The following is a 23,443-nucleotide window of genomic DNA, read 5'->3' as shown; positions in this document are numbered from 1 at the left end:
CAAAGAACAGAACCAAGCGCAGACATGTTGAAGTGATGACGTTTTCATCATAATATTTGCGCTGATTTCGTTTGGTCAGTTTACAGGCGGAATTCACTTGGACTTCGCATAGAAGGTAAAAGAAGGGGTGATGGCGAAGCTACTTCAGAGCACACGTTTATATCTGCGAAGATCTGCTGGACGTGGAGTTTCTTTTAACCTGCTGGCGGTCATCGCAGAAAGGTTTACAGGCAAAACGTGTATTTTCTTTCCCATCTCATGAGGCCAAATAACCTATTTAAAACGTTTCGTCAAGCTCTGTCGTTCTGGTCCCAGGAATCCCGCGTGCATCACTATTCACAACCAAAGAATTAAGACGCATGCATGGCACTCCCAGTTTCAACACAACGAAGACTTCAGGATGAAAATGAGCATGACAGCTGGGGAGGCTTTTCAAATAAACGTAGGGGCAATGCTGCACAACTACCATCTCCAGTGGCCCAAAGTAATTAGTGAGGAAGCAGAGAAAACGTAGCATGCCAAGCGTGATCTGTGAAGCAGCTGCGCAAAAGTCCACACTGAGATCTACGACATCCTCAAAGGGTGGAAATGCACTTCACAAAGAAATCCCAACAGGGGCATGCGATGCTGCATTACATGTTTCAAAGCCCTTGGTTTTTTAACAAGGTGGGAGGGTTTCGGGTGTGTGATACAGGACTCATTACTTCGCTGCCAGGCAATGATAGCAAGGCACGTGTCATTATTCCTCAAACTCATCTTTCACGTTGGATAAGAGAAGCAACCTTTTAATGTTTCTTTTTGGATAAGCAGAAAGGAATGATGAACCAGTTTGTGTGCAGTTTTCTTACCATGGGATCAAATGTTATGCAATAGGGTTCTAGCTTAATATGCAAAAAAAACAAGTGTTTGCTTTATTTCCTAACATGCATGCTACCACAAAAATGGGTGCAAACGTTTCAGACGAATGCAGACATTTTATACAATCCAGATTGAAGCAAAAGTATGTTCAATCCAATCCATATTTTACAAGCAACACAACTTGTACTAAGTACATTTGTATCACCTGTGCCAATTTTAAGTAAACCTGCCCCGGATGCAATCACGAGTTTTAGCAGTAGCGATATCTAAGAAACCGGGCACAGGCACGCAAGCCCATGCTGACACGTCTCTTCTTACAGCTAGTGTCCCGTATCCAGTAAGCAAGGTGACATTCGGCCGTGTATATGTCTTATAAAATGAGCCCCAATCCTGTTAAGTATCGTTTGGGATAAACTGTTACGATGGGCAGTTGGACACGGTCATCAGTTTTAGATTTTCCTAGTCTGTCATGTTTACCACCTTTGATAGAGCACACATAGACAGTACACTTTGTCAATGGGGCTAAAGGGCATCTAGAAAAAGGATTAAAGTTGATAAAGTCAGACACACAAATCGAGGTTTGAAGTGATTTTTGAACCTAGAACCGGAATGAGTCCCACAAGATGGGCCATAGCTGAGAAGGTGCGTCCACCCTTTTAGCTCCTGCGAAATCGGGCCCTTTGCAAATATGCTGAGGGGGGCTAGCTGTGATCAGCTGGTTGGGGATAAGCCAAACAGAGAGGAGATTTTGAGGTGAGTGACAGTCATCACCAACATCCTGTCACCCCTTTTCTCTTTATTATTAAATTAGAATTGATAGCACCCGGGAGCATAAGTCTTTTAGGCGCTAACCTGTTGGTGACGAGAAGGAGGCACCGCAAAAGTCACCGAAGTTCTAAATAAATAAATGAAACCCTACATCCACCATCCTTGTACATAAGGGGTGGACAGCAACCACCTAAAAGTTGTCCCAGAAAACAATCACCATAAAAACATGAGAGTGCAATATAAACAATTGTAAAAACTCCACTGCAGAGATGAGATCACACGATCTGCTAGGCAGTATTCATTAATATAAAAAAACATACAGTTCTATATGTGCAAGATACAAATTGATCAGGCTTCCAATCCGAGCAAGGGCGCTCTGTCCAAGTCCAGAATGTAAACCATACACACACCCTGGAACTGGGCTAAATAATAACTCAATTATTAACGAGTGCTTTAAGGCTCTGATGAGAGTGCTACAGTGGGGAGAGTCTTAATGGTGTCTCATTTATGTGTTCCTTCACTCCAGACTGCAGCTCCTTTAGGGTACACATATATAAACTCACACGCACTAAAGGTCATTTAACGAAAACTGTCAGCATGACTGAGTCAAGTATTATTGCAAGGCAAATGAGCACCTTTAAGCAAGGCACAGCAACAATTAGGGGGCAACCATGTGGCAGCTCACATTGTGACAATGCTGAGTGGTCATGGGGAAACTTTCCAGCATAAGGGCAGATGGATCGATCCCTAATATCCTGAGACCAATATAAATAAGCATAGGGTGATTTACAGAGCCACTAGCCGATCACATTGATTAAATACAAATAAAAATACTAGAAGGAATGCTTTAAGCGTCTGCTAAAACCCGCACCATTAGTGCAAGTCACATACGAGGGGATGTTTAGCGGGTCTGCTGAAACCCACACTATCTATAAAACTAAGTCAATATTTGAGTCACAATTACCTAACTGGCACTTTTGCTCTCCTGGACTGTCACTGTACCAGTCATTACTGTGCAATCATACTCCCAGTTGGCTGATGCTTGAAATACGACAGGGGCTTATATATAGGGTTACCCCAAGCATTCTCCCACCTCCTAAAAGGCAGAGCAGGCAAATTAGACGGCATACAATTCAGGAAAACAAACTTTTCCATCTTAAATTGGGGGGTCTCCCTCCTCAAACAAATCGGATGGGGCACCAGTAGTTTTACAATGGAAAACCCATTAGTCCTGTGAGATAGTTTGACACCCTTTTACCAGAACTGCCGATGTCGCCAGTCTCCACTTACTTCCCTGACTGAAATCTATCTGTCCCTTCTGACTGCCAAATTTTGGCCATTTCAGCCAAGTGAAAATGTCTGGGACTGGACCCTGTCAGAGAAGAGCAGGCACCATTCAAGACCTAGGGTAGTGGCCCTACCACGCTGAAAACTAGAGCCAGTTAGCCCTGTCCCAGAGGTGGGGTGTGGGCGTTTGCAGTGAGAGGTGGAGAAGTCCCTGTAACCTCTTCGCGTGCTTTGAATTGTAATGTGGGTTCCACCCTCTGTCAGATAATGACTCCCAGTACTGTTTCTGGCCACAGTTCTGATTTTTTTTTCTTCCAGTTCAGCAACTCCCAGAAAACTCCTGGATACAACCAAGGGAATTCGGACTGCAACTAGAGGAATGGAATTGAAAATTGGAATGGAAGGGACTGGGATTTTTCTTGCTAAAGAGAGATGAGAAACCCAGCAACCGACCTACCAATTCCAGGCTCACCCGAGGCGAATGGTGGGGAAACAGAAAAACTGAGAATGAGAAGGGACTGCAGGGGAGCAGGAGGGAAACAACCAGCCCAAGCACTTGGCTGATGCCCTGCAAATATAGACCACATTTCTAAAGCTTTGCACCTGTGTAACGCAACCAGGGGAAAAGAATAGCCACAGATCGGCCCATAGAGTCAGGTGAGTGGTGGACCCAATAGAAGAACAAGTTACTTCTTACCTTGTAACGTTCTTTCGATGGGATGTTCCTCCGACGTATTCCTTATCTTTGATAATTTGTCTCCAGCTTACTGGCCTCGGAAATTTTTTCTCTGTAGAGGGCGCTGCGCGTCGACGTCCGCCGAGTCGATGTCCCTCGACAGCCACCGTATCGGCGCCGACGTCACCATGCCCATAAATAGCCACGCGCGGCGTTGTTGCTCAGTTCCGTTTTGTAGCATAAGATAAGTCATGCCTGAATTGGTTATTGACCTTGAAGGAGCGTAAACTGCAACCACAAGGGAAGTATTACTGCAGGGATGGATGGGAGGGTCGATAAGGAATACGTCGGAGGAACATCCCATCGAAAGAACGTTACAAGGTAAGAAGTAACTTGTTCTTCGAAGGGATTGTGTCCTCCGACGTATTCCTTATCTTTGATAGACTCCTATAGCAGTGGCATGTAATTGGAGGTGGGAGTAATAATGTCATGTATCCCTTTTAGGAATGAACCGCATGTAATACGGCTTTTCCAAATCTGGTCTCTTGACTAGCGGAGGACTCCAGGTTGTAAAATGTTGTGAACGTATGTTCGGACGACCATGTGGCAGCCGCACATATGTCTCGGGCCGGTACCCCTCTTTGGAGGGCCGAAGAGGCTGCGATACCCCTGGTTGAATGAACCCTAAGATTTTGGGGTGGCTCTTTCCCTGCCAGTTTGTAACATTCCAGAATGGCCAAAATAATCCACCTGGAAATGGTCTGTTTTGTTATGGTTAGTCCCAACTTGTGACCTGAGTATCCTACAAACAGTTGGTCTGCTTGCCTAATCCTAGCCAGTCTGCTGATGTAAAAGCTCAGAGCTCGCTTTGGGTCCATCCTTTGAAGCCTTTCTTCCTCTTTCTCCGGATGGGGAGGAGGGTAGAACGAAGGTAAGGTAATTTTCTGAGTAATATGAAATTCAGAAACCACCTTAGGGAGGAAATTAGGCTTCACCTGTAGGACAACTTTGTCCTTATGGAAAATTGTATGGGGGGGGTTTACAAGAGAGAGCTTGTAGCTCGCTCACCCTCCTAGCAGATGTTAGTGCTACCAATAGGACAGTTTTAAGCGTGAGAAATCTCAGCGAACAAGAGTGGAGTGGTTCGAATGGAGTTATCAAGAATGGCACTCTGTCAAGAGTGGCACAGGGTACCCAGGTAGGTTTTGGGTGGCTGTGCTGAAGTAAGGTAGCAGATAAGCACACACAGCAGGAAGTTCAACAAGAAAGAAGAGTAGGAAACTGTAGCTGTGAGCGACAAGGGGCGAAAGATACAAAGGTACAAGCAAACTGGATTCCCTCTTGGGGTGTATGCTGAAATGGGAAAGAGTGTTCCACGAACCTTAGGAAACTCCAGCCTTCTGCACAGATTGCTTTAACAGAGGCCCACGCTGTATGCTCATGGCTGGGAACAACAGCAGTGGGTGTCTGTAACACTGAAAACGCGACAAGGGAAGGGGCAGAGGTTGGCTGCCGGAAACCAACAGGCAAGCTCTGTACAAAGGGATTACATAAGACACATGAGAAGACAAGAACAGATATATCCAGCGAAAAGGAAGTCAATGAGCAATTTAGCAGAAGGAAATGAAGGAAAGGCAGTTAGACTGAAGTAGATAACCTAAGGTGGAGTACAGAGGACTCAAGGAAGAGAACAAGGGAGCAGCAGTCAGGAAAACAGAAGGGCTGCAAAGTAGGAAGCAGGTCTGCAGTCAAGAGTGGCACTAGGTGCAGGAAAACTGTAGTGGACTGCACAGGACTGTAGTAGGCTGCAAGGCAGGGAGTCCAGAAGAACAGGACAGAGGGAGATTAGTAGTAGGCGACAGACAGAGAGCCCAAAAGAATAGGGCCACGATGTAGGGAGCCTAGAGGAGCAGGGCCGTAGGCAGCTAAGTGTAAAACAGGCTGTAAGGCAGAGGAGTGTAGCAAGCCGCAAGGCAGGGAGCCCAGAGGACAAGGGCTGTAGGCAGCGGAGGGAGACAGGCTGCAAGGAAGGAGCCCAGAGGACACGGGCTGTAGGCAGCGGAGGGAGCAGGCTGCAAGGAAGGAGCCCAGAGGACAAGGGCTGTAGGCAGCGAAGAGGTGCAGGCTGCAAGGTAGGGAGCCCAGAGGACAAGGGCTTGGAGACAGCAGAGGGTTGCAAGCTGCAAGGTAGGGAGCCCAGAGGACAAGGGCTGTAGACAGCCGGAGTGAGGCAGGCTGTAGGCAGGGAGCCCAGAGGACAAGGACTGTAGGCAGCCGGAGTGAGGCAGGCTGCAGGGCAGGGAGCCCAGAGGACAAGGACTGTAGGCAGCCGGAGTGAGGCAGGCTGCAGGGCTGGGAGCCCAGAGGACAAGGACTGTAGGCATCCGGATTAAGGCAGGCTGCAGAGCAGGGAGCCAAGAGGACAAGGACTGTAGGCAGCTGGAGTGAGGCAGGCTGCAGGGCAGGGAGCCCAGAGGACAAGGACTGTAGGCAGCCGGAGTGAGGCAGGCTGCAAGGCAAGGCGCCTAGAAGAGCAGGGCAGCAAGGAGTGAGCCCAAAGGAGCAGGGCCGCTGACTGTAGAGGGCTGCAGAGGACTGTAGTAGGCTGCAAGACAGGAAGCCGGGAGGACAAGGGCTGTAGGTAGAAGGCAGCGGAGCGAGATCGGCTGCAAGGCAGGGAGCCCGTAAAGGGCACTGGATCAAAACAGGATAATGCAGCAACAGGAAAAGCATACAAAGTAGAGGGTCAAGGCAAACAGGAGCGGGGAGATCTCAAGAAGCAAGATACTGTGCTCCTGCAGGCAGCTGCTTATATACAGCCCTTCCCTGTTCTGTGGCAGGCTAATTGACAGCACCTGGAGCAGCACACCTGAAGACAATCTGCCTCCTCCCTCTCTGGTCCTGAGCAGGTGGAAGCAGCACTGGCCGCTAGGGCTTCTGGGGATTGTGGTCCCAATAACGATGAATGAGAGCAGCCAGGAATTGAGGACTGTAGCCAGGTGCATTATGGTAAATGTAGTTAATTGAATAAAATAAGAAAGAACCAAAGTTGAGCAAATGGAAATAAAAGACCAAGGCGTGAATAGGAGTTGTTCAAAGAGTATTAGAAGGATCAATGAGTACCAAGTAGTCCATGATGGTTGCCAATGCGCGCGCCAGCGGCGCGGGCATGACAGGAGTACCCATTAGAAAGTTTGAGACTAAATTTAAGTCCCATAAGGGAAGTTGGAATGGTCTTGGAGGATAAACATTAGTTAATCCCTTGAGAAATTGTATTACTAGAGGTAGTTTGAAATACGATGGTTCCTCCGCAGTGCGCTTGAAGATTGAAAGCGCTGTGAGATAGCCTTTTACAGTGCCAACTTGAAGGCCTGAGTTTGCCAAGTAGAGTAGAAACGATAACACCGTGGGTATACCACATGAAAAAGGGTTGATATTCCCTTCTCTACAACAGCTGCAACATTTGTTCCAACGGCAGCGGTATAAAGACTTTGTTGCTGGCCTTCTGGCCGAAAGCAACACCTCCATGACGTCATCAGGGAGGTCCCAATCCTTGTACCTCACCCTTTCAGAAGCCAAGCGTGAAGGTTGAGGGTTCCGATGTCTGGATGGAGAACCTGACCTCCCTTCTGCGAGAGAAGATTCTCTTTGAGTGGAAGACGGATTGGAGGGCAGATGGACATATCTAGAAGGTCTGCGTACCACGTTCTCCTGGCCAAGTCCGGGGCGATTAAGATCATGGTTTTCCGGAATCTTCTCAACCTCCTGATCATTTGAGGAATAACAGGGACTGGTGGAAACACGTAAAGGAGTGGGAACTCCCAGTCCACTAAGAACGCGTCTCCTAGAGCTCCCCTCGGGGGAAATTTCCTTGAACAGAACAGATCGCACTTCCTGTTGGTGCTTGTGGCGAACAGATCCACCTGAGGGGTGCCCCAAAGGGTGAATATCTCTTGAAGGACTTCCTGAGCTAGCTCCCACTCGTGAGAGACTGTGCTCTGCCTGCTCAGAGTGTCCGCTGTCAAGTTCTTCTCTCCTGCTAGGTGGACTGCCGATAGAGAGATTCCTTCCTAAATTGCCCAAAACCAGAGCTGCATTGCCTCTCTGCACAGTGGCAGTGACCCTACGCCTCCTCTTTTGTTGAGGTAGTGCATGGCCACCGTGTTGTCCGTCATTATCAGGACATTTTTCCCCTGTACTGATGGCAGGAAAGCTTTCAGCGCTAGTCTGATCGCTCTCAGCTCTAATAGGTTGATATGTAGTCTGGACTCTGATGGAGACCAACGACCGCTGATGGTCAAGTCGTTGGCATGAGGTCCCCACCCTTTGAGTGAGGCATCTATGACTACTGTTATCTCCGGCCATGGTTGCCAAAACAGTTCTCCTTTCAAGATGTTCTCTGGATAGGCCCACCATTGAAGGTCGTGGGCTACCTTGTCCGGAATCCGGAGGAGATCTATCATTCTCCCTGAGAATTACGACCACTGAGTTCTCAGTGCCCACTGAAGAGATCTCATTCTCAGGCGAATCTCTGGCACAAGGAAGATGCAGGATGCCATGAGGCCTAACAACCTCAAAAAGTCAAAGGCTGGGAGACGTTGGGCATTTTGGAACTTGTTGACCATCTGCAGAATATCTTGAGCCCTCACCTCTGGTGGCGAGGCTTTTCCCAGGGAAGTGTCCAGGACCGCTCCAATGTACTGGAGTCTCTGTGATGGTATCATCTGTGACTTCTTTAAATTGAGGGAGAAGCCCAGTTTGTGAAGGAAGTGGCAGACATAATCTAGCTGGATCTGAGCTTGTTCTGAAGATACAGCCCTGATCAGCCAATCGTCCAGGTAGGGGTAGACGTGGATCCCTTCCCTCCTTAGACTCGCAGCCACTACCGACATTAGCTCGGTGAAGAGCCTCGGGCGGAGGTCAGCCCAAATGGCAGAACTCGAAATTGATAATGAGAGTCGCCAATTGCGAACCTCAGGTATTTCCTGTGTTTGAGTTGGATTGGCACATGGAAATAAGCATCCTGAAGGTCCAGAGATACCAGCCAGTCCTGGAGCTGGAGGGCCTGAAGGATCTGAGAGAGAGTTACCACCTTGAACTTGTCCTTCCTGAGGAACTTGTTCAATTCTCGTAAGTCCAGGATGGGTCTCAGTCCTCCGTCCTTCTTTGGTATGAGAAAGTAGGGGGAGTACCAGCCCTTGTTCCTGTCCGCTACAGGTACCGGTTCTATGGCACCTTTCTCTAGCAGGTCTATAATTTCCTGCAAGAGGAGCGGACCTGGAACTTTTAGAGTGCTGTGTCCCGGTGGATGACTCTGAGGGATGTGTAGAAAGGGTAGGCAGTAACCCTGGGCAACTGTCTCCAATGCCCAAGCATCTGACGTTATAGCCTGCCATTCCGTCAGATGGTGAGTTAAGCTGCCCCCTACAGGTGTTTTGTGTGGAAAGACCTCAGAGTGGTTTGGGGGCGGCTGATGCAGATGCCGAGGGTAAAGAGGCACCTGCTGCTGCTGCGGCTTTAGTACTTTTGACCCGTCCACCTCGGGTGAATCTCCTTTGGCCTCTTTGAGCCGGCTGTCCTCTGTCTTTCCCGAATGCAGAATAATAGCGAAAGGACTTTTCTCTTCCAGAGGTTCCTGAGGGGCGAAAAGGAGTTTGGCGGATTGCAGCTCCTAACGATTTTGCCGCTGCTTTAGATGTCTGCAACTTTTCCAGACTGTCATCAGCTTTTTTACCGAATAAGGAAGAGCCGTCAAAGGGCATATTCAAAAGTCTGGCCTGTACATCTGGAGCAAAGCCAGACTTTCGCAACCACGCATGCCTGCGGATTGTCGTACTTGCCGCCATGGCCCAGGGGAATCGATGCCAGTTTGAAGTGACTCGCACATGGCATCTTTGCCATCTTTAATAATGTTAAGGAAGGCTTCCCTTTCCTCTCCTTCGGGTATGCAGTCAGCCGCTGATGAAGCACACTCCCACAGTGTGTGACTGAAGCTGGCGAGCATACAGGTGGCGTTGATGGACTTCAACGCCATACTACAAGCAGAAAAGACTATTTTTGCCATAGAATCGTACCTTTTGTCATCTCTATCCTGTGGGACAGTAGGATAAGCGGACCTGCTGCTTGATGAAGTTGCCTCTTGAGCCACCAGGCTCTCTGGAGTCGGGTGTTTTGATAAGTATTCAGGGTCAGCCGCAGCTACCCTATACTTGGCTGACAATCTTTTATTGACTGCAGGGATAACTTCAGGAGTTTCCCAATTAAATGAAATCTTTCTTTGTAAGGCTGCATGGAAGGGGACCACAGGATCCTCCTGTGGACCTCTGTCTAATATGTCTGTCAGGTCATCCTATTGAAAAACAGGTGAAGGCGCAGACCAACCCATAAATTCAATAATCCTTGCCATCAGGGTTCTATAGGGTGTTTCGGCATGTTCCCCTGGGTCTGGTTTAACAAATTCCACTTCTGGGGAAGTGTCCAGCCCACTTGCCTCATGTAATGACTCCTGTAGGTCTTTCAACCTTCTTTCCTCAGAGGTGAAATCCTCTGAAACAGGTGGTGTGGTCCTCTGCAACCCAAAGGTTTCCTGGTCAGAATCCTCCCCTTCTTCATAGATTGAAGATAATCCGGGGTACTCTGACCTCGGAAATGGTGTAGAACCCATTTCTAAGGCAGAAGGAGCCAAACTCGTCATTATTGGGCGAGAAAACGTCAATGTCGTCGACACCGATGTGACAGGCTTCGACGGTCTCGGCGTCGTGCCGGAGGCTCTTGTTATCACCGTTGGCTGTGAAGTAGCCGTGGTTTTCTCTTTCATCGGCATCGATGTCGGCGTCGACAATGGCGTCAAGTCGATCGACCGATGCGTCGAAGAACCCTTCGACAACGGCGTTGATGGCGCCGAACCATGCGTCTAAGGGATCTTCGACAACGGCGTCGAAGACGGTGCCTTCTTACCCGATGGCCCATGGCGCTCTCGGGTGGAATCTTTCGCCGGGTGCAGCGACTCGCGGTTTTTCGATTTTTTGGGTTTTTCACCCGGGGTATCACCCTCAGCTGTCTTCGAGGGGGTCGAGGCCGCTTTCTCGAAGACGCTTAGCATTTTCTTCCTGAATTCCTCCCACTCAGCCTGAGAGCTGTGTTTTGTGGGGCAGGAGACCCTTTCTGGGGAAACAGAAGATGACGAGGAAGGGGATCTTCGACGTCTCTTCTTTGAGTGTCTCGATCTCGACGAATGGTGGGAGCTACTTCGAGATCTAGAATGGGAATGCTTTCGACGGCGAGGAGACGAATGCCTCGACTCAGCCGAAGAAACTTTCGAAGAGGTTTTGACTGACTTACCTCTCTCGAGCATCCCCTTGCGCTCCGTCAAGGCTTTCGCCGTCATGGACATGCAGTCCTCACACTCCGAACAATGGTGCTCGGCTCCCAAGCACCACAAGCAGATCGTGTGTGGATCCGTTATCGACATTTTTTTACCCCAGTCTCGACATTTTTTGAAGCCGGATCGCGGTGTCGTCGGTTCCGATGAAGAAGCCATCGAGAACGAGTTGGTATTTTCGAGTAAATCTGACTGAACTGAGCAACGATATTTCGAGGCCCCACGAAGCGCGGAAAAACGGAACTGAGCAACGGACGCCGCGCATGGCTATTTATGGGCATGGTGACGTCGGCGCTGATACGGTGGCTTTCGAGGGACATCGACTCGGCGGACGTCGACGCGCAGCGCCCTCTACAGAGAAAAAATTTCCGAGGCCAGCAAGCTGGAGACGAATTATCAAAGATAAGGAATACGTCGGAGGACACAATCCTTTTCGAAGGGGAGCATAGAACCAGAAAGAAAGCCGTATAAGGGAAGAGTGAACGAGAGACCAAGTGTGGGTTGTAGGGGTGGGGTTAGGTGGTGTGGAGGTGGACTGAGAGACCAAGAAGAGACAGACAGTGGAGCGGAGGGCTAAAACGCTGGTGGTGGAATTGTAGCAGAGTGAGGCTGAGGTATTGTTTGTGGGAAAGAGTGCCACCTGCTGTATGTAGTGTAGTGTGAGGGCAGTGTGTGAAAGGAGAGTGAAGACAGAGGGAGAGAGAAAGTGCTTGGGGAATTAGAGAGGGAGTAATAAAGAGGGTATGGTAGGAGTATATGGAGAGAATGCAAGGCGGTAGTGGTTCAAGGTGGAGACAAGCAGAGGAGGTGAGGGGAGCATAGTTGGAAGAGGTAGGTGGAGAGGGTGTGGCAAGATCAGGACACAGGTATAGATAGGGGATTGGGTGCAGGTCAGAGGTGAGGAGAGAGGTGAGGCGTGGCGCAGAGGGGAAGAGACAGTGCAGAGATCAGGGGGACACATGGGGAGAGTGAGGAGAGGAAGAAGACCAGAGGGTGTGAGAGAATAACCAGGTTGCTCACCGTAGTGACCACCTTACTCCTAGTCCATAGTCCCCTTTCCTCCATACTTATGGGACATTCCCCCGGTCCTGTGGCACAGGACCGGAGCACTTTGTAAAAGCATCAAAAATGTTGCTAAAATGTTAGTCCTTCCTCTCTTTTACGTGGGGTACTGCACGCGGCAGTAACCCCGCCCATCTTAGCTCCGCCCCGCGCATCGCCCATCAGTCCTTTTCTATCAGCAGGTCAGAGACCTTTAAGCAATGATAGAGGAACCTAATTAGAGGGTATGGAGGAAAGGGGACTATGGACTAGGAGTAAGGTGGTCACTACAGTGAGTAACCTGGTTATACTCCTATGCCCCATCCCCTTTCCTCCATACTGATGGGAGATTCCCAAGCACTCCTAACAGGAACTACGGGTGGATGGAAATACCCCTTACTGAAAAAGGTTCTTCAGCACAGCCTGACCAAACTGAGCAACAGCTCCTGAGCTCATGTCAAGACAATAATTCTTACAAAAAGCAGATGGGGAGGCCCCAGTAGCTGCCCTAGCGATGGGCTCCCAGGGGACATATTTCTGAAAAGCAACCGCGGCTGCCTTGCATGAATACCGGATCGCACTTGTTACTCTGAGGTCAGTCTACATTTGCGGTCAGATAGATCAGACAGAAATGTGTGCGCTGTACTAAAGAGGCAAGGAAGCTTACAAGCTACTGGACAGGGAACTAAAGCAACGTGAACAAAGGTGAGAACATCGCTTTTGGAAGGAAAACAATGCAACAAAAATCACACGCGGCAGAATTGCAATCTCTTATTTCACTCATGCTTTACAACAGCTAAGGAAATGGGCTTAGCAATCAAAATCGGAAATCGTTTTTTGTGATGGAGAACAAAGGTACAGAACAAGTAGGATACTAAGGGAAAGGGTATACTCTTATGGGATGATGTTATGGGTTTTTATGGGAAAAAGGCAAATCGTTTTTTTAAGAAAAACACAAGACATGGGCAAATTCGGTTTTTGATGCAAACTGGCTAGTTTTCCTAAGGCTATATTTTAATCGCTATATTATTAAAGAAAGACACTACACGCAAGGGGGTTAATTTGCAATTTTAACCAGCTCGAGCTGCGTACCTCCTTATAGGGGAATTAATTTATTTATTTCAAATAATACTAAGGATTTACACAAATACTTGAAAGAAATGGAAAAACAAGATGCTAACAAATATGAACTAACACAGATTCTTCTAGAGAAAGAGTAAACAGATGATACTAATAGTTTGGGAAATGTCTAGGGTTTTTTATGGGGTTTTTATAGGATTTGAACAAGATGCAAGGGAAAAGAAGAGGATCAGCAGTTTTAAGGTGTGGGGTGATGTTGATACTTGCAAAATACACTCGTGTTGGGTAATTTGGACAGCCAGCAGGGTCTCTAGACAGCGGGGCCTAGGATCTGGTCCCTGGGCAGCGAGGTCAAGAGATCTGGTCACAGGGACGGCTAGGCTCCTGGAGGGGAACAGCTGGGCAAAGTCTGGTCACTGTGGACAGCAGGATGAATCAGCTGGGCAAAAAGGTCTGGTCACTGGATTCTCCTAAATGGGTCAGCAGCCTTTCCTCCTTTCTTCCGGAATTATTGGGATGAATGTGGTTCTGGATAGTTGGTTCTGCCTGGATCTGGGCCAGCTACCGCTGGACCTGGTTGTGGAGTCTTGGAATCTTGCAGGGAGAATTTTGAATGTTGAAAAAACGTCCCCCTGTCCCCTGCTTACATAGGCAGCGTGACATCTGAGGATTTTTACAATATGGGTGGGAGTACCCTGGACTTACCCCTCGCATGGGATAGGTCAGGCTACTGGCATAATATCGAAGTGTTGCTTATTTAGGGTGCTGAAACAAATGCCATAATGTACAGTAGCTCTTTCAAATCAATGGGGTGAATTTTTCCCAGATGTGGGCGGTCCTCGACCCCCCACAGCCAAATGTCCCTGCCAGGCTTGGCGTTCTCAAGGATTTCCAGGACTACCCTTTGAAGTCATCCTGTGGACACTGGGAATGAATGGAGAGAAAATCACACCTATGAGGCAAAACCCAGAGCTTCACCCCCACTCTTTGTCCTTGGGGCAGTTCTGCCAGGCAGTCTGGGGAACCTGTAATTATGACACTATCAGGTCCCAGAGAACAGAGCACATGTCCTTTGCAGTATCTGTTCATTGGTAGGTGCGACATTGGCCACTCTGCCAAACTGGTTTGACAGAAACTCCTGGGCCTAGCTGGCATGATTTGTCTTTTGGGGAAACAGCACAATATACATATTTCTTTAGCCCTTCTCCCCACCTGTAAAATTGTGTTTCTGTGCGAGCCACGGTCTGTATTCACATTCGTACTTTTTCTGCTTTACAAAAGTAGGTTTACACATGTTCTTTTTTCCCCCTGTTACTGTCACAAAATGTGGTTTCATTTGCATTAACTTTCTGAAAGGCTTTTCCCAGATCTGGTCAGTTTCTGGACACAGAGATGTGCTGATAATAGTTTCTTGGTAACTGACACGATGTAAGAGAGAGCATCTTTCCTTTGAAATACTTTGCGTGAGTTGATTTATTTCAAAAAGTCAATCAAAGCCCTGCGGACCTAAAGGAATGGTGTGCTAAAAAATATTATTGTCCCGGCAGTTCGGGCATGTGTTTTTAAGCATACGTTGATCGATCGTACAAACATTTTCCTTTGAACCTTACCGTCGTTTTTTTCATTTTTACACATGCGAAATCAGGCAGCAGGGCGCAGCCATCTTGTGCTAATCTTATCCGTTGACCCTTTGCCCTAAAGTGAACTGCACTGGCGCCACAAAATTATATCCCCCGCCCCTGAGGCTGACATCACTAGATGCATACCGCCCATTTCACAACGCCAATGCACGTTTCGTGTCAACATTCTCTGCGCATCAGTTAATGACGTGTCTCCATGGAAATGGCAGGACGCCTCTTTCCTCAATAAGTATAAACAGACCGCTTCTCATTAGACAACATCAGATTTGCTTTTCTAAACGTTTCACTGTCTTTTTTTGAGTATTCTGTGCCTTGTTTCTGTGCTCTGGTCAGCTACCTTCGTTGCTCGTATTCCGTGAGAACAGATACTAGTACTATCATTACTATATATTTTTATTTTGTCCCATAATGGCAACAATACAGCCCTACCAGCACAAGCCGGAGTATTCCAAGGCAGAATTACTCGAAGGAGAAAGATGCGGAAACGAGGGGGCTTTGGACGACAGTTGGGAGGACGAATCAACAGATCAAGAGCCTGAGCCTAGTCGCATGGACGACATCTCCACCTGGTGTACCTGCAATCGGTGTGCGCTAATGCCAACCAAGGAGGAGAACTGCTGCTGCCGAGAAAATTCTGGATGCTTGTCCTACATATCAGAAGGCGAGACACGGCCGCAATGCATTACCGATCTGCATGACTTCAGGGCAGCCTGCCTCACACGGTCCGTGTTGAGGATTATGATGATGCTTATGCATGACTTCGCGCAACAGTTTGCCCTCGCAATCCAAGTAACGAGTAAGTGTACTCTAGTTGTCATGTCACTTAGGCCACTAAAATGTCATGGTTGTCTCCTATATTGTACTAACTTTGATCTATCACTGCCAAATTAATGTAGTCTTGCAATTCTATACATCATTCACGATTTGGGGAAATCATAGTGGTCTTCTTATGTTTATTTCATGTACAACCATGAAGCAATATTTCTTTGTGTCCCAAATGTAATGGAATGCATAATCGTTCAATATTGTAATGTGTCTACACTTTAAAGCCCAAGTGGATTGATCCATGAAGTAACATTTGTACTGGCAACAATGCCACTGGATACAAGATTGCATTTTCAACTAAGGTTTAATACACTTATCTTGATCATTTAAAAACAGTTAGTATCTTTCTCTTCCACGGGTGGTACAGGCTGGTGGCCTATCGTTCGTTTACATGGTGGCTTCATGGGAGGCTTGGACACCGCGTTTGACCAGTAATACCCGCCTGTGCCGTTGGTGCCATTAGGGACACATTCCCCAGTGACAGCGGTCAGTACAGGGGATTGTCCCATACTGTGCTGCAACCCGAAGTTTATAATTTGTAGTACATTTGTGCCATCAAAATCAGCAACAAAATAAAATACAACTGAACTTTTATGAATGGTTGTTTCAATTTTTCAGTGAATCAAGTATGTCTCCATTCAGCACTTTAAAGGTATCTTACGCGCAGGGGCCATTGTGCACATGCCCGCCTCAGACCCAGTGTCTCCAGGCCGGCTCCCCTGAAGTAGACTGCACCCCTGCAATCCACATAAGTGTGTCTCCATTCAGCAGTGTTCCGGCCCTTGTCTGCACGCCTCGTGCACCTCCATCCCCCCACCAGAATCAACGGCAGGTCATGTACACTTCAAAGGCATCTTACATGCAGGGTCCTTTGTTCACATGGCCTCCCCAGACCCAGTGTCTCCAGGCCGGCTCCCCTGAAGCAGACCTCCTCCCTGCAATCCACATAAGTGTGTCTCCATTCAGCAGTGTTCCGGCCCTTTCCTGCATGCCTCTTGGTCGTCCGTCCCCCCCCTTACCCTATCAATGACTGTTAGCACCTGTGGCCGTGCCCTCCCAAGGTGGCTGGCAGGGTAGGAATGGGCAAGGTGCCAAACACCATGTACACTTCAACTGTACCTTACACGCAGGGGCCATTGTTCACATGCCCTCCCCAGACCCAGTGTCTCCAGGCAGGCTCCCCTGAAGCAGGCCGCGCCCCTGCTATCCATATAAGACCACGCCATATACACGTAGAATCATTCACATACAAACCGACTTTTCTAATTCTTTATAAACCCCTTGATATTTATCATGAGAACATCTGTGAGCACTGCAAGTCAACTCGTGAACGTGCTACCTGAGAACATCTATGACCACTGAAAGTCAGCTCGTCATCGTGCTACCTGTGAACATCTCCCTGTTCTCCTGCTACTAACTACCCTGCTTGCTGAATCTAACTGTTTGTTGGTCAAGGTAAGTACAGGTCACCTAATCATATCTTCTTGATCTCTAAATTTCCATCTATTTTGAATAAATGTACCCAGAAGTGTAATGTTCATTCATTTCATCGCCATTACCATTGACTTGAGTTTAATTTGTTCTGTAACATGTTACGATTTGACCCATAACAAACCTAAAGGCACAATAATGCATATATCCCCGAAGAATATAGATCCAATAAGAGAATGGGTCAGATATTGCAGATTTGCGCTGGAAGAGCTTGAAAGTAGAGCCCAGGATTTCTTGGGGGACTTGAGGGGTGATCGATTCCGCATCTGCAGCCTGCACTTTACCACGAATATGTGCGACCAATCGCAGTACACAAAGAAGCATTGACTCAGAACATCTCGTAAATTGATTCCAAATGCAATTCCAACCCTATTCATGCACACGCTGCCTGAGGTGAGCCACGGTTCATGATTTAGCTGTAGTCCTTGGGGTAGTGAACAGGTAACTACATGGACGGATTGATGTTTTAGGTGTAAATGTCCCTTATAATACTTTCATATTTACGAGATTGTATTGCTTTATAACTAAACCCCATTTTGCTATACATCTGTCCTTGGTTTTAGGAGCATCATAGAAAACTATTTATGGGCACAGAAAACTATGCTATAGTGCCCTTGGGAATAAGCATAATCTTTTCGTAATCAGTTGCTTTACATGTCAATTATTTTTGGTTAGCATTTCTAATTCAAATCTAATTTTCCCTTTACAACTCCATGACAATGCACTGAATATGAAGAAGCAAGATTCTGCATCAATGTCTTTCCCGGAGTCAACAACAATTTTGAGCACGTATCAGATAATTTTATTTCGCTATTCAGTTCTGGAACTGTATTATGCATGGAATTAGAGATAATATGATAAAGTTTACGTATCCTGTAGTTTGTTTACATAATGTTTAATTTATGGGTTTTTATTGATATGTACCATTTTCTGCATCCCATTGTGTGTGTTCAATTTCACTTTTTCCATCCATACTAAAACAAGTACTGTGTTACAGGGTGATGCTGGTACTTCGACTACAATTACATCATCATTTGAAGCTGATGCAGAGCCTGAGGTATGCGTACTGACAGTTCCCTTGAATGAAAGAAAGTATATCGTACATCAGAAACTATTATACAGTGGCCTTATTATAAACAAGCATCTTTTGCAAAACCCTTGAGTGCAACATTACAATCAGTGGGTTTCGCACAGTGATCTCTGATCGAGTACACTAACCATCAATCAGTTGAAATTCGAAGAACAAGTTACTTACCAACTGTAACGTTCTTTTGACTGAATGTTCCTCCCACGTATTCCTCATCTTGTGATAATTCGTTATCTCCAGCTTTGCTGCTTCGGAAAAAAAAATTCTCGCCAGAGGGCGCTGTGCTCGAGGTCGTGGCGTTGATTGTCCCTCGATGGACTCTGTACTCTGTCGACGTCACCAATGGTATAAATAGCTTGAGCCGCGCCCATTACTTCAGTTCTGTTTTTTCGATGAAACATATAGGAGGAACACCCAGGCGTGCCCCATGACCGATACATTCTTTGCGAGAGGAAAGTGTAAGAAAACGTAAACTGTACTGTGGGGTAGGATGGGAGGGTCGATGAGGAATACGTGGGAGGAACATCCAGTCGAAAGAACGTTACAGTTGGTAACAACTTGTTCTTCGAATGGATTGTGTCCTCCCAAGTATTCCTCATCTTGTGATAGGCTCCCATAGCAGTAGCAATTTTGGAGGCGGGAGTACTAATTTCAGTTTTCGTGGACAGAATGCAGAACTGACTTGGCAAATAAACCCTCATTAGAGGAGGCAGTATCCAAACAATAATGTTTAACAAAAGTATGCATTGTTTTCCAGGTTGCACCTGCACAAATATCTGCTGTCGGGACTCCCCTCTTTAGAGCCGCAGAAGTAGCCATTCCCCTTGTAGAATGGGCATGAAGCCCATCTGGTGGTTCTTTTCCTGCTAATCTGTAGCATTCAACTATGGCTAATATGATCCAGCGGGAAATGGTCTGTTTTGTTACAGATAAGCCTAATTTATGACCAGTATAACCAACGAATAGTTGGTCATCTTGTCTCAATTTAGCCATCCTTGAGATGTAAAAACTAAGAGCCCTCTTGGGATCTAGTCTGTGCAATCTCTCCTCTTCCTTGCCCACATGAGGAGGAGGATAAAAAGTTGGTAGTACTATTTTTTGTGACAAATGGAAGTCCGAGACTACTTTTGGTAAGAACGAAGGTTTAACTTTAAGGACTCCTTATAAAAAATAGTATATGGTGGTTTGCATGAGAGAGCCTGAAGTTCACTAACCCTGCGGGCTGATGATAGGGCCACAAGAAGGACAGTTTTTAGAGTTAAAAGCCTCAATGGACATGAATGCAGAGGCTCATAAGGTATGCAAGTCAAGAATTTTAGTACTAAATTTAAATCCCAAGTTGGTACATTAAAAGGTACTGGACGGTATACATTAGTAAGCCCTTTTAAGAATTGAATCATTAATGGTACTTTGAAATATGAAACCTCTTCCGAGGAGCGCTTGAAAATGGACAGCGCAGCAAGGTATCCTTTGATTGTTCCTATCTGGAGTCCCAGATTAGCTACATGTAATAGAAAAGAAAGCACCATTGGGGTGCCACATTGAAAAGGGTCCACATCCTTGTCTTTGCACCAGTTACTAAACCTGTTCCAGCGACATCGGTACAAAGATTTCGTTGCTGGTCTTCTGGCCGAAAGCAAGATTTCCATTACGTCATCCGGAAGATACCAATCCTTGTATCTCAACCTCTCAGAAACCATGCATGAAGGTTGAGTGTCTTGACCTCTAGATGGAGAACCCGACCTTTCTCTTGCGAGAGAAGATCCTCTCTTTGCGGAAGACGTATTGGAGGGCAGAGGGACATGTCCAGAAGGTCCGGGTACCACATCCTCCTGGCCCAATCCAGGGCAATTAGGATCATGGTTTTCCTGAACCTTCTCAACCTCCTGATTACTTGAGCAATCACAGGGACTGGGGGAAATGCGTACAGCAGTGGAAACCTCCACTTCACTAGGAATGCGTCTCCCAGAGCTCCTCTTTGAGGAAATTCCCTTGAGCAGTACTGATCGCACTTCCGGTTGATCGCGGTGGCGAACAGATCCACTTGAGGGGTTCCTCAAAGGGCGAAGATCTCCAGAAGGACTTCCTGAGCTATCTCCCACTCGTGAGAGACCGTGCTCTGCCTGCTCAGAGCGTCTGCCGCCGTGTTCTCCTCTCCGGCTAGGTGAATTGCCGATAGAGAGATTCCTTCTCGTATTGCCCAGAACCATAGCTGCATTGCCTCTCTGCACAGTGGTAGTGACCCTACTCCTCCTCTTTTATTGAGGTAGTACATGGCCACTGTGTTGTCCGTCATTATCAGGACATTCTTTCCCTGTACAGAGGGCAGAAAGGCCTTCAGAGCTAGTCTGATTGCCCTCAGCTCCAAAAGGTTGATGTGTAGTTTGGACTCCGATGGAGACCAATGACCGCTGATTGTCAGATCGTTGGTGTGTGCTCCCCACCCCGTGAGTGAGGAGTCCGTCACTACTGTTATCTCCGGCCATGGTTGCCAAAAAGACTCTCCCTTGAGAATGTTGTTGTTGCAAGCCCACCATAGAAAATCCTGAGCAACTGCGCAGAAAATCCGACATAGTCCCTGAGAACTGGGACCACTGAGTTCTAAGTGCCCATTGAAGGGATCTCATTCTCAACCTGGCCTCTGGTACTAGGAAAATGCAGGATGCCATGAGGCCAAGCAACCTGAGAAAATCAAAGGCCGGTAGACGTTGGGCATTCTGGAATTTTGTTACCATCTGCTGGATGTGGAGAGCTCTCACCTCGGGAGGCGAGGCTTTTCCTGAGGAAGTGTCCAAGACTGCTCCGATAAACTGGAGCTTCTGGGATGCCCAATTTGTGGAGGAAGTGGCGGGTGATCGAAAGATGCTCCTGAGCTTGTTCTGGAGAACTTGCTCTGATCAACCTATCGTCCAGGTTGGGGTAGATGTGAATGCCCCCTCTCCTGAGACTTCCTGCCACAACCGCCAACAGTTTGGTGAAAACCCTCGGGGCAGAGGTCAACCCGAATGGCAGAACTCGAAATTGATAATGAGAATTTCCAATCGCGAACCTCAGGTACTTTCTGTGCTTTGGATGAATTGGCACATGAAAGCAAGCATCCTGAAGGCCCAATGATACCAACCAATCTTGGAGTTGGAGAGCCTGAAGGATCAGAGAAAGAGTCACCATCTTGAACTTGTCCTTCTTGAGGAACTTGTTCAAGTTTCTCAAGTCCAAGATGGGTCTCAGTCCTCTGTCCTTTTTTGGGATGAGAAAATATGGGGAGTACCAACCCCTGTTCCTCTCCGCTACAGGTACCAGTTCTATGGCATCTTTCTCTAGCAGGGATAACATTTCCTGCAACAGGAGCGGATCCGGAATTTTGGCGGAGTTGGCTCCCGGTGGATGATTCTGAGGCCTTTTTTGGAAGGGGAGGCAGTAACCTTGGGCTACGTATTCCAGTGCTCAAGCATCTGAGGTAATGCCCCGCCATTCCTTCAGATGCTGAGAGATCCTGCCTCCCACTGGTGTTTTGTGCAACAAGGTCTCAGAGGGATTTGGAGGCGGCTGCAGGAGTGGCTGAGGGTACAGATGCCGCTCCGGAGGCTGATTTTGCACCTCTTCCTCATGCTCCACGAGGGAAGTTTCTTTTGCCCCTTTGAGAAGCCTGTCCTCTTCCTCTACCAAAAGAGGAGTAGTATCGAAAAGAACGACTCCTCCAGGAAGATGAGCCGGAATAGGGTTTTAGAGGCTGGCGCAAAGAGGCGCTAAGTGATTTAGCTGCCGCTTTCGAGGTCTGAAGTTTTTCTAGGCTTTCATCAGCCTTTCTGCCAAAGAGCCTCGAGACATCAAAGGGCATGTTGAGGAGTATAGCTTGCACGTCTGGTGCAAACCCCAACTTCCTCAACCACGCAAATCTGCGTAGCACAACGCTTGCAGCCATGGATCTGCTGATACTATCAGCAGTATCCAGTCCAGACCCATTAATGCTCGTTGTGCAGTGGAGACTTGCGCTCCCAGCGCACTCCTGACTCGGATTTAGTGGGTGATCACCGTCACCTCAGCAAAACGTACTAAAGCCGGGTTGTGCATTTCACCCACGCACGTAGTGAAGCATCTGCCTGCTGTGCGCCCGCCTCTGCCTCAGCTGGGATTAAGCAACACTTCAGGGAAATGAAACGAAAGCGCTCCGCAAAGGCTGCGAGCAGGCAACTAAATGTAATCCCGACACTGGCTACAAGCGCCGGCTGCAGCACATCGCATGTCAGCACCAGGTGACATAGTCACGTTGGAGATAAGGCAGAGTGTGACTATGCCACAAGAGACAACACCTTGCGAGCCAGACACGTTGTGGGCAAGGATTGCAGCACGGCCTGGGTACCTTAGATGCAACCTGCTGCTTGTGGTCTTACTGGTGGGACGGAGGCACGTAATTGCAGGGGAGAAAAACACTGTTGCTGCATAGGGTTGTATGTGCCGTGGTGCTGTGGGATACGCTGCGCGATTCAGATCCAAATGAGCAAGGCCTGGCGATGGGACGTGGGAACACTATATGAATACCACAAACTCGCTATTGAGACACTGACTATAGTAGCCAGAGGAGAGACGTGGGAGGACACAGCCCACTTGAAACGCAATTTTGCGTGCCACCACACGACGCAGCCCATAGTGGATGGCGCCCCAGCGTCTGACTGAACTGGTGAAGACACAACAACACTGAAGAGCTGGGACCAGACAAGTGAGAAGGATTGCAGAATGTCAGTGAAAGGAGCGAGGGCCAAGAGCAAACAACCTACAATGGAGACTTTTGCAAAGGCACAGCGGACCCCCTCCACCCCGGCACAAAGTGCGGTGGCGGCTTCCGGGGATGGTACCCCGGAAGGTGACAACCATCAGGTCCTAGCAGCCATAACAGAACTGAGCGCTAAGTGGGGTACGGCAATGGCGGATTTACGGACGGCCCTGGAGAACAAAATAGATGCTGTAGGAGTCGAGGTCACCCTGCTGCGACAAGACGTTAGAGTGCTGGCGGAAAGGACGAGCGGCCTGGAGAGTGCGGTGAAGACTAACACAGATGTAAGCACAAACAATGCGAAAGAGGTCCACGTACTAAAACAGCAGGTTGCTAACCTTGAAAATCGAGTGGAAGAGGTGGAAGGAAGAGCGAGACGGAACAAATACCGTGTGGTCGGCCTCCCGGAGGGAGAAGAGGGCCAAGACCCCACGGACTACGTGGAGAACATGATCCTGCAAGAGATCGGGGCAGACAAGCTCTCAAAAGGGTTCACGGTTGAACGTGCACATCGGGCCCTGATGAGGAAACCACGGCT

The 23,443-nt window shown here is 48.0% G+C and overlaps 1 protein-coding gene across 1 annotated transcript in view; it reads right to left on the bottom strand.

The window, feature by feature from the left end:
* Positions 1-23,443, bottom strand: part of LIN28B (lin-28 homolog B) — a 982,932-nt gene that overhangs the window by 689,256 nt on the left and 270,233 nt on the right. The gene's annotated exons all lie outside the window — the stretch shown is intronic.

This window comes from Ambystoma mexicanum, chromosome 4p, assembly GCF_040938575.1.
Source record: "Ambystoma mexicanum isolate Mex_15411 chromosome 4p, UKY_AmexF1_1, whole genome shotgun sequence".
NCBI lineage: Eukaryota > Metazoa > Chordata > Amphibia > Caudata > Ambystomatidae > Ambystoma > Ambystoma mexicanum.
This window is presented reverse-complemented; position numbering and strand designations above follow the sequence as displayed.